The sequence below is a fragment of the Papio anubis genome, chromosome 3, assembly GCF_008728515.1.
Source record: "Papio anubis isolate 15944 chromosome 3, Panubis1.0, whole genome shotgun sequence".
NCBI classification, from domain to species: Eukaryota; Metazoa; Chordata; class Mammalia; order Primates; family Cercopithecidae; genus Papio; species Papio anubis.
Genome location: NC_044978.1, coordinates 111,557,115 through 111,569,284, shown reverse-complemented (window position 1 = coordinate 111,569,284; position 12,170 = coordinate 111,557,115). Strand labels below are relative to the sequence as shown.

The following is a 12,170-nucleotide window of genomic DNA, read 5'->3' as shown; positions in this document are numbered from 1 at the left end:
TAGGTAGGTCTCTTGAAAGCAGCATATATTTACATTGTGTCTCAATTTAATTTGAGACTATTTAGATTAATAGAGGAATGTAAACTTTTTGTACTACACTCAAATATTTTATCTTAACTCTATCTCATTTTGTGCTTTATTTGCCCTATAAAATGTAACTGTTTTCTTTAGTTTTATCTTCTCCAGTAATTAAAAGCTGTAGTTCTCATTAATATTAATACAATCTGAGGTTTGCAACTCAGATAACCATTCTTAACTAAATATATACCACCTTTTATATTTCCTCTTACAATGATTATTTTTGATGTTTGCATTCAACTTTTTACTCCAACTAACAACAGTTATTTAAATTTAACTTTGCTAAACTATTCTCGGGGTACACCATTTACATTTATATAACCTGACTTTTTCATTTTTTGACTCAATTTCGATTAACATTTGATATCTTTAGTATGTTGTACAAGATAGTTTCAAGAAAGGTACAAAGATGTTATGTTTGAGTTCTTGTATATCTGAGGATGTCTTTCTGCTGTTTTCAGAAGTGAATGATATTTTTACTGGGCCTATATCTCTGAAAATTTTATGTATATTGTTTCATTACTTTTCTGCTGTATAATTTTGGAGACATTAGAATCCACCTGGTTTTAATTCCTTAGTGGTTAATCTGCTTAGTTTTTTCTTTCTTTTTAATCAAGAAGTTTATTTAAACAACAAGACGCTTGACTTGAAGGGAAAACTATCTAAGATTCTTTTTTGTTTTAGAGTAATTTATCCCTACTTAAAGACAGATTGCCCTATATGTAACAGCTACGTACAAAAAAGTTATAAAATTGTCCTTGGTTTTACAATAATAAATGAAAAACATTAAAATTCTCCAATTGAACAAGATATGCAAGGATTTTTATGTTGTGTGTTTTTGTTAAAACAGTGAGAGCAAAATAACTTACTGGAATATAAAGATAAGAGCTGAATGAGCATGCCACTAATGGAGAAAGGGGGTATTTTCACAGAATCAGTATTTTTCCCCATCCCGTCTCCACTTGATGTCAATTAAAACATACCATTGGCTGTTTAGTTAAAAAAAAAAAAAAGCAATATGCTTGTGCACATATACCAGTTACTTTTATGTACAATAAAGGAATGGGGAAGGGGGAAATGAAAGAATAGAGAAAACTATACGGTAGTAGTCAGGATGTGGTGGAACCAAATTGCAGTTTTCTAATTGAGAATGTAATCTTGGTCTTTAAAGAACAGAGTTCTGGAGTAAAGAAGCAGGTTCCCTTTTCAGTAGACACCTCCCGTCTGCTGTTGGAACACATCAATTGTATCTTCATCCTCCATTTCCAACTGTGCAGGTGTGTCTGTTTCATTGATTGGTTGCCCGTCGAATCGGAATCTGATCTGCCTCATTGACAATCCCTGTCGTTCACAATAGGCTTTCATTAGTTTACTAAGTGGTGTATGCCTCTTAATCTTAAACTGCACCACAGAACCATCCTGCCCCGCCACCTTCAAATTAATATGATCGTTGTTCTCAGTCTTGACTCCTTCCTTGGGCTTTTCGTCGGCCACGGCGAGCGCCGGAGTCTCTTCAGCTGCCGCTTCACAAAAGAGGTACCAGGTCCGCACCAAACGAGCATACAAGCAGCGCCAGGAGCAGCAGAAGCTGCTTAGGTTTTTCTACCTTTACATAAGATTTTCTGTAAATTATGAAAATCTTAGCTGAATAGTTCTCAACAATGATCTCTTTTAATTATTTTTCTTAGTTCACCTTATTTTTTCAATTATGTCTTGGTTGCTACTTTGATTCCAAATTTCTTGAAAGTACTCATAATTCTTGGGCTGATTTTAATTTTCTCTCTACATCAAATGTATATCATTTTCATTTTATGTCTTCATTATCAGTAGTGCTCTTTAAAAAGTGTTATGCAAATTTTGTATTCAGCTATTATAACTTTGGTTTCCTTTGAAACCTTTCTTTGATATTCCTTTAAATCTTACTTTGTTATCTTTGTGTTTCTTCTAACCATTCTTTCATTTTATTGTTTTGTTTTTCTTAGACTCCTTGGCTTTGATGGTCACATTTTATTTCAAGCTCCTGAAGGTATCATAATGTTTTCCAAAATTTTCTCTTAGTTCCTCAGCTAAGTTAGGTTTAGAGCTTTGCTCATTCTCTGAGTCTTCAATATAGTTTTTTTCTTTCTCTTATATCTTTGTTAATTTTTCAAACCACCTCTTACCCCCAATAATCAATTTCTTATGCAGAAAGAAATATCTGGACCTAAGCATGCCAACTCGTATGTGGCTTATTTTGGATTCGCTAAATATTTTGGGTGGCTATTAAAAATTATTCTCAGAGGTATCTATCTTGGCCTCTTTCTTACTTTCGATTATTGGTTTTATGACACTTTGAAACCATGGAATTTCTCAGTGTTTCTTAACCACAGCAAACATTAGAATCAATTATAACGCTCTAAAAATAGATATTTCTTACTGAATTTATATTTGCATTTAAAATTGGCACTGTACTATATAAAATGAATAGAAAACACTATTATAATATTAAAAATTCTACTTTTCTTTACTTAGAATGATGTTAAATAGCAAATAACAAATACCAGATGAGAGAGAAAGGGATCATTGAAGAAAGCAAAAATATTATATTTCAGTATCTTTTACAGTATTTCCCTCCACCCCTGCTTTCTAAATAAGAAACTCCACATTTTCAGTTTGCACTGAGCCTTGCAAAGTATGTGGCTGGCCCTGATTTTAAGAACCAATGAGCTACTGCTCATCTTCCTTATTTCTCTCTGTCTCCCTCTCTCTCTCTCTCTCTCTCACACACACACACACACACACGCCACACACATGCACACAGACACATGCACAGGTATGTATATGTATTTGTGACAGACCTGGTGAGTTATTTTCTTTCGATTGAAAGGAAATAGGCAGAATGCTAGTGTGAGGGATGAGAGAAAGAGGAAGAAATACCCTGATGAACATCTTCTCCCTTACTCTCTGTTTCAGTCACGCTGTTCATTTTTAATTTCCTCCTATCAGTAAGTTTCCAACTTTTTGGTTTTAGGGCTCCTTTTCTTCATTATCGAGGATGCCAATGAGCTTTTGTTCTTATGTGTTATATCTATCGTTGCTTACCATAATTGGAAATGAAAATTTAAAACTTCAAAAAGTGTTCCTTTATTAATTTATTAAGTGTAACATTATTGGGTTATTACATATTAAGAGACCAATAATAATAATAATACTGATAAACTATATATTCCTACATAAGAAAATTAGTAAAAAGAATAGCTCTGTTTTACATTTCTGCAAACTTCTTTAATGGGTGGCTTAATGAAACACAACTGGATTCTCATATCTGCTCTGTATTTAATTTGTTGCAGTATCACATTTCATGTTGCCCCTGGCAAACTCTATAGTATACCTGTAAGAGAATCATAGTGAAAAGTGAAAGAAACATCTTATATTATCATGACTCTCCTTTTGACTATTTTCATAGGGGCTCTGACTACATTTTGAAAACTGTTATCTAATATGCTTCATCTTGCCACAGGGCCTTTTCATATGCTCTTATTTTGGGGACAATTTTTTCTTTTCTCCCAATTTTTCTTCTTTTCTCAGCTTGAAGATACTTACCTTTGGAAGTTTTCTCTGATTCCTTCTAAAAGGCCATATTCTGTTACATTAGGCTTTCATAATTCTGGGTACCTTCTGCTTAAATCATTTGTCTTAGTTCTATATATGTCTGTGCAATTATTTGTCTGTCTTTCTCACAGGGCTAAAAATTTCAAGAGAATAAGACTGTGCCTCACCATTATATCTCCAGGATGTAGCATAGCATACGGTTTATATTGACACTGAGGAATTGTTGAATAGTAAATAGATTAATAATCTCAATAATGTAGTAGAGTTTCCATTGATCCTACATTAATACATTACCAATATTAATCAATAGGACCTCTGTTTTCTCTTAAGACCAGGAGATAGAAAATTATAACCATTATTCTTTCTGTTTCACAACAAAATAAGGAGAAAGCAAGTGATCAAGTTAAAGCATGAAAGATTTGAGTTAAAAAATAATTTCTTTTTAAAAATTAAATTTATTTTTTTATTTTTTATTTTACTTTAAGATCTGGGATACATGTGCAGAACATGCAGGTTTGTTACATAGGTATACATGTACCACGGTGGTTTGCTGCACCCATCAACCCATCATCTAGGTTTTAGGCCCTGCATGCATTAGGTATTCAGGCCCCAGCGTGTGATGTCCCCCTCCCTGTGTCCATGTGTTCTCATTGTTCAACTCCCACTTATGAGTGAGACTATGCGGTGTTTGGTTTTCTGTTCCTGTGTCAGTTTGCTGAGAATGATGAATTCTAGTTTCATCCAAGTCCCTGCAAAGGACGGGAACTCATTCTGAAAAAGAATTTCTTGACGTTTAGTTTCTACTTTAAACCAAAATTTTGAGATGGCTATTAAGAGCTGGTTAGCTGGTAGTCATTAGAATATTTTAGTAATCAGATGTCAAGCATCTGGTTCCCTCTAGATAACAGAAACTACCAGCTAATAGGTGGACTATCACCTTGACATCCAGGTGACTGGTGAGATAATTTAACATCTGCCTTTTTAGTGTTGAGGAGAACCTGTTCATTAGACAGAAGGATCAGTAAAGATATTTTGTTATGAGGCTTTCTATTAAAAATGTTAGGAAGACAATTTCAGTAATTTTTTAAATTTCTTGAAATTTTATGGGTATATAAAAATGTCACTTTTTAAGGCTGAGCACGGTGGCTCACACCTGTAATCCCAGCACTTTGGGAGGCCAAAGTGAGTGGATCACCTGAGGTCAGGAGTTCAAGATCAACCTGGCCAACATGGGGAAACCCCATCTCTACTAAAAACACAAAATTAGCCGAGGATGGTGGTGCACACCTATAATCTCAGCTACTTGGAAGACTGAGACAGGAGAATTGCTTGAATCCAAGAGGTGGAGGTTGCAGTGAGTCGAGGTCATGCCATCATACTCAGCTTGGGTGACAAGAGCGAGACTCCATGTTAAAAAAAAATGCATTTTTATACTGAAAAACTAAGATAGAAAGGTTACATGTATAGTCAATGGAATGTGTAGATTTTTGAATTAAGGGTAAAATTTTGTATTGGTTTTAGGGCAAAATGGGGTTCTAGTTTCTTTGTGTTTGGTGGATTCTATGATTACTTAGATGGCAAGATCTGGGTCTACCTCATTTTGATTCCTGATCCCTAGTCTAGTGCTTGGACACATGGAGGTGCTTAATCTGAATGAATAAGTTGGTTCCTCAAGCAAACTTCCTTTTTTCTCCACTTACTTCTCCAGTAACTGAACTAGACTGAATTATTTGTTGCATATGTGTTGTTTGAGTAACAATGGTGGTTTAACGTCAGGTTTAAAATTGGTTTTATTTAATGTTTAGGATTATACTGATAATCCTGTTCTCTTATTGTTTTCTATTAGAGATGAAGGGACAGTTCATCTTTGTGGCTAAGTAGAAATTACTAATGTTGTCTGTTGGAGATTTCAAGGACATTTTCATTTTTATGTTCCCCAGTTATTATGTTAATCCAGCAGGCAGTCATATACTTTGCCCCTTCAGGTATGAAATGACAGCTGCTGTAGAGGCACAGCTTGGTCACTGTTCACACAATGGAGGAGAAGCTAATCACCGTTTGAAAGCAATTGGCTGACATTTGACCAGAGAGTTAATTAAAGAGAAACTGTTGAGACAAGGATTATACTTGCTTTTAAAAATTTTGCCTGTACGACTTGGAGTTCACATCATTAAGAATAAGAACAAAAAGTTAAATTTCCTAAATTCTAATAAATTCTGTTTACTTAACTTTTAGGAATGTCTTGGTCTGAATTTACTTTGTTTCCTCTGCTTTTAATGCACTCCAATTGGAAAATGATATTAGACTGTTCAATGTCACTTGCCTTTTTACAGTTGCAAGAGTTTTTTTTTTTTTTTTTTAATTTTCAGCTTTTCATGCTTCTTTAGAATGAATTTTGTCTTTCTCCCAAGGCCTAATATCCAAAGTCACTGGATAAAAGACACTATAAAATCTTTCCTGGGGGGCTTTAAGTCTTTGTAATTTTAAATTCATTGACTAATTTAGTGCCATTGAGCTCTCAATCTTCAGAGGGACTTCTTTTCATTTAATGGTCTTGCTTTCATTGAGATAAAGACATCTATTTTTAAAACACCTTTAATGCCAAATGAAATTGAAATTATTAATTGAATTGTTCTGTGTTTCCCTGTGCAGAGGATTTTCTAATCCTATACCCAGTCATTTGTGTGCATAGAAAGAAACAGAAAAGAGGTTAGTGGGAATGATCCGCATTTTGGAATTAATGTATTCTTTTTGTAAATATGGTAGCTATAATTTCAAGGTCAGCCTATGGGCAAATAATACTTTTGCAATAATATGTTTCCTAGGCATAAAATTCATATCTTCATAATACTGTTATCTCATTTGATTTTGGAGAGAGAAGAGTGTCATGTAATATAGTGTAACAGATCTGTCTCCAGGTAAATCTTCCAAAGTTCAGCTCTCAACACCATACTTTTTTAGCCAAGTGACTTTGCATGAGTTACTTAGCTCCAAGATGCGTCATTTTCTTCATGTCTAATATGATGGTAATATAATAATGATACAAATAATAATAATAATAATGCCTATCTCATTGGATGTTGTGAAATTTCAGTGAATTGTTCTAAGAATTAAGTAAATGCTTCGAATAGGCCTGGTCCAGATTTAGAACTATAAATTATCATCAGCATCATTATTGACATCATCATTTAAGATTTCAGGCTGATAGGTGACCATCAACAGTGGACTGGATAAAGAAAATATGGTACATATATACCATGGAATGCTATCCAGTCATAGAAAAGAACAAAATCATGTCGTTTGCAGCAACATGGATGCAGCTGGAGGACATTATTCTAAGTGAATTAATGTAGTAACAGAAAACCAAGTACTACATGTTCTCTTATAACTAGGGGCTAAATATTAGCTACACATGGACACAAAGATAGGAACAATAGGTACTAGAAACTCCAAAAATGGCTAAAGAGGAAGGGAGGAAAGGCCAGAAAAACTATTGAGTACCATGATCAGTACTTGGGTGATGGGATCAGTTGTATCCCAAACATCAACATCACAGAATTTGTCTATGTAACAAATCTGCACATGTACCCCCTAAATCTCTAAAAAATTGAAATTACTTTTTAAAAAACAATTCATTTTGAATTCAGCATCATGCAATATACCCTTGTAACGAACCTACACATGCACCCCCGAATCTAAAAAATAAAATAATTTAGTTTGGAATATGATCACAGCTGTAGTTCTTAAACCTCAGATCTCTACATGGTTAGGATAGAGACTGATGTCTGTTCAATTCAATATAAATCAACAACAGGATGCTGTTAGCAAAGTTCCTAGCCAGGAGGGTAAATTGTGAGGCATAAGTTAGTCCAGGCTCTCCCTTTCCTCTTCGTTGGTCATCAGTTTATATAATCCAGTTTTAGCCAGTGAGATGTAAAAGGAAATTTTATGGGGATCTTCTGGGAAATCTATATTTTTTTTTCTCTTTTGAATGACAGAGCTCATTTGTCCTCTTCCTTCTTTCCTGCTTTGGATGCTGTGATATGAAGATATGATAGTTACTGATGTGGCAGCCATCTTGTGACCTTGAGGCTACAAGCCTGAGGCAAAATCTTGTATTCTGAGAGTGACAGAATAGAAAAAAAAAAAAAAAAAAGAAACTTGATGGTAATTTTGAATATGGGACTATCTCTAGATTTGTTCACAATAAATATGTTTAAAGTTTAATTTACTATTAGTAGAGTTTTCTCAATTGTAGCCGAAAACATCTTAACTGATACTTCAGCTATGCATTCTTTTGGTTACAAATGACAAAAGCCCAACTCAAACTAGGGAATTTATTCAGGCATCGAGGGTAGCTCATGGAGTCAAAGGAATTGCAACAGGAACACAATGGCACTAAGGACCCGAGATATGGAAACTAGGTTCTTGAACATCATTGCACACTCTCCCTCTCCATTTTTCCTCTCTGCCTTTTTCTGTGTCATCTTCATTTATTCCTATTGAAGATGAACTTTCTCCTGGTGGCATGGGTGTTCACTTGAAAAAACAAAACAAAACAAAACATCACACAAAAAAACAGAAGAATCTCTCTTAGCTCCTGTTTAACATAAAGCTAGGAAAGAATGCTAATTTCTTATACCAATTGCTTCAGCGAAGGGAGAAGATTGGATCAGCCAACTGCACTGCTTTGACCAGAAGAGTGGGGCTCTTTCTGGTAGACCAGTTGAGATAACACCCATACACTGGGTGGATAATTTCTGTAGGACAGGCAGCCATTCCTGTTAATTTCTAGTATAAGTATGTAAGAGATGTGAAAAATATTTCCCTGTGACCATTCAGGTAATGATTCAAATTAGTTTTGATGTTTTTCCTACTAGAATCGTTCTTTATTTCTATGGACTAGTTTGAACCTGTGTGTTTGTGACCGAAAGAGGCTCAGAACCTGACATATTGTGAGAAGTTGCCCTTCAGAACTTACCAGTGTACCTCCTATTCTCATTTCATAGAGGCTGCTTGCTCTGTGGGCTACACTAACTGGGATTTGAAAAGGGGTAACAGTCACATTATGTCTCAAAACTTCTTGGGCTCTTGGTGTAGCCTACTAATGTCAGGTTTAAGCTCCAGAGAAAGAATTCTCCCTCTTTATCACATGTGTTTCTGGGAAGCCTTTCATAAATGTTCAAGAGAACCACACAGCATTCTCTGAGTGCCACTCTCTGCTGAACACAGCTGCTGGCTTCTCCGTGCCTGCTGGGGTACCTTGATGCTGCTGAACTCTGCCTCCACCACTAAGAGTGCTGTCTCTGAGACACTGCTAATCCCCTGCTCATGGCATGGCAGTTATCTCCTTTGCCTCTCACTGCTGCCACTGCCACATATATGCTGAAGGCTCCAAAGCTACTCAGTGACCATTGGAAAGTGGAGGGATGCCTCTGTCCCCTCTCGGCATGACACTGTTAAGGACTTTCCCAAACCTCAATATCTTGCAGAAGTTTTAATGACAAAGTCGGGTCTTCTTATTTCTTATCGTATAACTTGCCCCTTTCTCTTCATAGCCCCACTGCATGGCAGCTAGACTTGAAGACCATGTGTGAGGCTGCACCAGGACAAAGCGTGTGTCAAAGACTAGAATCCTCTCCTTCCGTTTCCCAGAAGAAGAATTTGCTGATTAGCCTAGCTTGTGCTCTTGACATTTTTCCTCTTGGCCTGAGATATTTCCTAGGAGGTTCTTCAGTTTTGAATGAATATAGATTTCTGTCTTGCTTATTCCACCCGCCACTTTACCCTAAATGCTCAGACTTGTCTGATCAGACAGCTGTGTACCAATAGGCCTGTTGAAAGGACAGACACCATTTCAGAAAAATGAGACTTCCATAGGATTCCCAACTCTTTATTTTGTCAAGTATGGCATTAAAAAAAGCAGCCAAAAATACTCTTACTACTACTGTTTATTATTTCCATTATTTCAGAAATGAAAGATATTTTCAAACTAAAAATTAAAAGTAAGAATGACATTGTTTAAAGAAAAAAATTTTCTTTTTCAAAGACATATAATTGAAATGTTATACCTATGGACACAAAAATTTAGCCGTACCTAAACCAGACTGTACATCATAATATACATATATTCACATAGTTTTCAGACATAATCTCTAGTGATGTTGATTCTAGATTGAGGATCTATAAACAGTATTTACAAAGCTCTCCAGGTGATTCTAACGCAGTCAGTCAGATTAGTATCTGGAGTATTTTTCTCTTTTTCTTTTATTTTCCTTGTTTTTTTTCATGAGGTAGTGAGAAAATCAATTGCAGATCAGTAATGGTCTATAGCCTGGCTCTTGGGACCCAGCTGGCTCAAATAAAATCTGGAACTCTAGTCATATAAGATTTCCCTGAGATGCCCATATGCTTTCTTTCTTCCCTAGAAGAAGTACCAAGTGGTAAAATGTTACACATAGGAAAATTATGAGACATTGATCCAGGTCAAGCATGACATGTGCACATTAACTGATGATGAAGGCCTGTCAATTGGTAGTGACTGCTAGAATGTCATGCTGAAATTGATGCAAAAGATGAGTCCAAGCACAGAAGCAGCAAATGTCATGATGGATTAGCAGTGTCTCTTGCAGAGTAGATGAAGGGTGTAGTGGTATATTTGCCACTTATAGTCTGGCTCCATGTAGATTTACACATAACGGTTGAGAAAATATTAGTGGTTTTAAGTGCTCGATCATTCTCTTCATTATAGTACAATAATAGTCCATTTGCAACTGTAGTAGAATAATGCCTGAAAGTCTGTCATCTCAAGAGTCATTGTTCATTAAGAAGTCATTTAATCTGTATCCAAGTTCCATTTACTGCATTTAAATTGAGGCTATACTATTGTGTCACATCTGCGTGGCCATAAAGGTACCTTGCCGTTTATTGAATGCACATTTCATTGGATATTTGTTATATGACAGTTCCTCACAGTGAGGTTAGGGAGAAAGTATACCGTTCTTACCTGCCTAGAACTTAATCTACTGGGGGAAGTACATATTAAATGATAATTTTTAAAATGTGTACAATGCACTCCAGAAACAGAGAAGTAAAAGATTAACTCTGAATTTTAAATGAAGAAGAAAGAGAAATAGTGTATTTTAGTTGAAAAATTGATAAAAATTTAGAGTAAGTTGTTTCAAAGAAAAAGCTTTGTAGAACCCAGGATGCGTTGGTGAGTATGATCACTGAATGTTTACTTCAACAAGACAGCATATAACTTTATTTATAGCATATCATGGTGTTTACTTACATTTGACTAACTTATATTTATGTAGAACCCTTCCCCTCAATAGATTATAAAGTAATAAGACAACTATGAAAATAGGACTTTAGGAGAATGGTCAGAATGTTCAGATTTTAATCTTTGAACCCCTATGTGTTAACAGTGTGACCTTGGCAATTTAATTTTGAAAAATCCTTTCTAATTCCAAATCTGCAAAATGAAGTTACTATTACCAACTACCACATTACATTGCTGTGAATATTAAAGGAGGTAATATATGTAAAAGTGCTTAGCACAGTGCCTGGCACTTGGTAAATGCTCAGTAAGTGTTAACTATTACTAATATTATTGTGTGGCTTTGAATTCTGATTATCTCCATGGATCACAGTAGACGAGCAGTTAACATTTGTTGTTTGTGTCGAAATTCAGGATTTTTCCCTTCTTTTCCTGATCAGTTCACCCTGGAATGTGTGCTGTGTGCCTGACACCACTCAAGACTCGCTCTCATTCCCAGCAAATTCCTTACAATCTTGTCTTCTGAGTCCACTTCCACAACTCTTCAGTTCTTTCCACATACTTTCCCATGGTATTTTAGATAGAATGGAGTATGAAGCTTTACTAAAATGGCTGTAATCGTTAACAGTTTGATCACTAGGAAGGAGCAGTGATGGTGAATTTACTGGGGAGATGAAATGACACATGCAATATTTACATAATGTGAGACCAAGTAGCTGTGGATATGACAGTGTGTTCTATCACTGTATTAGTCTATTTTTGCACTGCTATAAAGAAATACCTGAGACTGGATAATTTGTAAAGGAAGAGGTTTAATTGACTCATAGTTTTACATGGTTGGGGAGGCCTCAGGAAATTTACAATCATGGCAGAAGGCATAGGGGAACTAAGCTCGGACCTTCTCACGTGCTGGCAGAAGAGAAAAAAAAGTGGGTGTGTGTAGGAGGAAATGTCAAACCCTTATAAAATCACCAGATCTCGTGAGAATTCACTCACTATCATGAAAACAGCATGAAAGAAACTGTCCCCATAATCCAATCACTTCCTTCCCTTGACATGTGGGGATTACAGATCTGTTGCTCAACCTGTGGGGATTACAATTTGAGATGAAATTTGGGTGGTGACACAGAGTCAGACTACATCAATCACATAATACTATATGTTCTCTTTATGATACTTAAGACAATTTTATGTAACTTTGCTTTTTATTTATCTCCAC

The 12,170-nt window shown here is 35.6% G+C and overlaps 1 pseudogene across 1 annotated transcript; it reads right to left on the bottom strand.

Annotated features, from left to right (window-relative positions):
- Nucleotides 1–684: 684 nt before the first annotated feature.
- Nucleotides 685–11,511, bottom strand: LOC101000365 (annotated as a pseudogene). The gene is made up of 3 exons (XR_647015.3): nucleotides 11,463–11,511; nucleotides 8,651–8,706; nucleotides 685–1,680 (listed from the first exon to the last, which is right to left on the bottom strand). The product of XR_647015.3 is annotated as a small ubiquitin-related modifier 2 pseudogene (transcript).
- Between the last annotated feature and the right edge of the window lie 659 nt (nucleotides 11,512–12,170).